Here is a 3,827-nt window from a genome sequence, read left to right as displayed (position 1 = left end):
GGCGGTCTTGCAAATACCTAGGTCCATTGCCACGGAGCGCTTTAAAGGTTGTTACTAACACCTTGAAGTGCACCCGGAAGGCCACAGGCAGCCAGTGCAGCTCGCGCAGGAGAGGTGTTACATGGGAGTATCTAGAGGCCCCCAGGATCCCCCGCGCGGCCGCATTCTGAACTAGCTGGAGCCTCCGGGTGCACCTCAAGGGGAGCCCCATGTAGAGAGCGTTGCAATAGAAATTAAAACTGAGATATTTAAAAATGTGTGACACTGTGGACTTCCTAAAAGATTGTCAGGGACCCTCAGGGTTTCCCAGGCCACACTTTGAGAATTGCTAATTTAATCTAATCATGATTAAAGAAATCTGCAGGCAAAGAAACAGATTTGACCACACAGAAATTCCCAATTTGCAAGTAGTCTTCATCAATGGAGGCTTTCAGAAAGAGACTGGACAGCCATCTGTCTGAAATGGTATAGGGTCTCCTGCTTGAGCAGGGGGCTGGACTAAATGACCCTCCAAGGTCCCTTCCAGCTCCATTCTGATTGAGTTAATGGAACCCTACCTAACTCGTGATGGTCATAAATCGTGTCACCCATGTGACCAACCTGATTTTACGACCTTTTTTGTGATGGTTGTTAAATGAATGATGTGGTCATTAAGCAAACCAATGGTTCCCTATGAGCCCAGTTTTGCTGAAAATCTGAAGTAAATCGCGGTTTTTGGCAAAACAGTCCTATGATGCGACAGATGTCTGTAAATGCTTGCTGAGAGACTGCAGTGTAATCATGTGATTGCTGGGGGGGGAGGAAACATGGCAGTTGGCTGTCAGAACTTTGAATCTACACCGTAACTACCCCAAGGAAGGCCCATTGTAACTTTGAACAGTTGCTAAGTGACCCGTCATAAGTCGAGGACTACTGTCTTTCATCACTAAAGAGGTGTCTTTCACTTATTTGTATTGGGGAACCTCACTCTCCTTTTCAAGTCTCTTCTTGATCAGAGAGCCCCTGAAAAACTTTGAGTCTGTCGTCTTCTCTGCCCAACCGAATAGTATCGAACAGAACAGAACAGAATAGAATAGGAGTTGGACGGGACCTTGGTGGTCTTCTAGTCCAGCCCCCTGCTCAAGCAGGAGAACCTATACCATCTCAGACAGGTGATTGTCCAGTCTTTTTAAAAAAAACTTCCAGTGATGGAGTGCCCACTATTTCTGGGGGTAAGCTGTTCCACTAGTTGATTGTCCTCACTGTCAGGAAGTTTCTCCTTAATTCCAGATTGCTTCTTTCTTTGATCAGCTTCCAACCATTGTTTCTCATCCTTCCCTCTGGTGCTCTGGTGAACAACCTGACCCCTTCTTCTTTGTGGCAGCCCTTACCTTGCAGAGTTATTGCTGCTGGGATACTATGAAGGAAGACGGAGAAATCGTGGCAGTTAAATGCGACAAATAAATAATATTTTGCTTCTGTCTGTTAACAGCTTGACAGGAAGAACAAAACCTCGTATTTGAGTCAGTCTTTCCAGTTGGGGTATACGTGTGGTGAGACTCACATCTGAATTTCTTCCATCCCAGCTTTTTTTATTAATTAATTAATTAAAGTTACGGTATCTCCGGCACATCTCACCACAAGGCAACTCTTACTGGCTCGCCCTGAGATTTATTTTTTTTTAAAAGTCAGCCACTTTTGATCACAACTGCTGGCTGGGGAAAAAAAAAATAAATAAGAAACACGCTTGTTCAGACAGGTCAAAGCCAAACAGGCAGAATCGTAGAGAGGTCCTTCCCCAGGGCACGCTGGGAAATGTGTGCCAGCAACTCTTTTGTAAATTAAAATGGTCTCCTTTGCTTCTGTAAGAGTGCGATAGCAAATCGTGTTTGCACGCCTGCCAAGGAACCAACATGTATGTGTCTGTAAAGACACCAGGAGCTGATGGAGATTTTATCTGACAAGAGGTGCTCCTGAATAGGGTGTAGCTGGTGGTAGAAGACAAACTGTCTGAAACTGCAGAGATCTGTCAGCATCCCTAATGGGTATGGCTCAGCTGAACGATGGGAAGATCCAGCTGCTATGGCAGGGGTGAGGAACAATGGTGCCTTTATGACATAACAACAACAACAACAACAACAACAAAACAACAACAACAACAACAACAACAACAACAACAATAATAATAATAATAATAATAATAATAATAATAATAAAGTTGGAAGGGACCTTAGAGGTCATCTAGTCCAACCCCCTACTCAGGCAGGAAACCCTATACCATTTCAGACAAATAGCTGTCCAGTCTCTTCTTAAAAACTTCCAGTGTTGAAGCATTCACCGCTTCTGGAGGCAGGTTGTTCCACTGGTTAATTGTTCTAACTGTCAGGAAGTTTCTCCTCAGTTCTAGGTTTCTTCTCTCCTTGATTACGGTAGTTTCCATCCGTTGCTTCTTGTCCTGCCTTCAGGCGCTTTGGAGAATAGCTTGACTCCCTCTTCTATGTGGACTTCAACTCCCAGAATTCCTGAGCCAGTCATGGTTGAAGACCACAGGTCATGAAAGGGACATAGTTCCCCACCCCTGTTCTTTTGTGTTGGTTATGCACTTACAATAGCAATACAATAGCACTTAGACTTATATACTGCTTCACAGTGTTTTACAGCCCTCTCTAAGCATTTTACAGAGTCGGCATCTTGGCCTCAACAATCTGGATCCTCATTTTACCAAACTTGGAAGGATGGAAGGCTGAGTCAACCTTGAGCCAATGAGAATTGAACTGTCAAAGTTACAAAGCTCATATTGCAGAAATATTGCATTATTCATTTTTTTTTTGGGGGGGGGGAACTCTAAGGTTGGTGCGGGTGGAGTTGTTTCCAATGACTTTCTGGCTAACTAGTTTGCTCTGTCTGATGTAGCTGCTTGGATGAGCAGCGAAACATCTCAAACTAACAAGAAAATAAGTCCATTTGCCATGACTCAACCTCCAGACAACTTTATCTGGATGACTGAGCATCACTATCGACATGTTCGTATTGCATACTTCAACTGAAAAGGACCCCAGGTTGACTTAAGTGAGGGGGGGGGGAAAGGCCTTGTCTACAGCTTTACAATCTGAAAAGCATGATGCAGGAAAACAACTCCTGAGTCATAATGGCTTGACTACTGTTAATGTGCTGTATGTGGGGCTGTCCTTGGAGACAAAAGGAAGTTGCAATGAATCCGGACTGGAGCAGCCCATTTCTTGACTGGCTGTGGCCAGTTCAACTCAGTCCTGCATTGGGGTTCCTATTAACCTCCAAAGTTTTGACTGATTACTTCATTTTCTGAACTTTAGCAGCCTACAAGACACTGAAGGACTCCCAGGACCCCAGCATCGCTTTCCTCTACAGGAGCTTGGGGCCACTATAGGTTCCTTGTTAGTTGCAGACCAAAAATTTACTTCATAAAAGCTCACTTATCCCAGGGTATGTGTGTGTCACACAGTGCATTAAAAGTGTAAATAACGGTGGTTGTCTTGGCAGCCGTTTTCTGAGGGCATCCACCACAGGTGTCACTGTTCAAAATGTGCCCACCATGTTGGCTTAATCCGCCAAGGATTAAGTCCCAATTCCAGTTCAGCAAGAATTTGACTTCCAAGTAGACGTCTTTGGTCTCTGGAACGAACTGCCCCCCGAGATCCGGATGATTCCGGATCTCCTTACTTTCCGCCGCGCCCTCAAGACATGGCTTTTCCAGCAAGCGGGCCTGACCTAGGGAGGATTTTAGGTAGGGATGATTTTAACAGCAATTTTAATTGGAAACACAGCCGTCAATATTTGGTTTTTAATTCGGTTTTTATTGGGGTTTATAT

The sequence above is a fragment of the Protobothrops mucrosquamatus genome, unplaced genomic scaffold, assembly GCF_001527695.2.
Source record: "Protobothrops mucrosquamatus isolate PMUCROS unplaced genomic scaffold, P.Mucros_1.0 scaffold2940, whole genome shotgun sequence".
NCBI lineage: Eukaryota > Metazoa > Chordata > Lepidosauria > Squamata > Viperidae > Protobothrops > Protobothrops mucrosquamatus.
The sequence above is the reverse complement of the archived record's forward strand: the minus strand, read 5'-3'. Positions refer to the sequence as shown.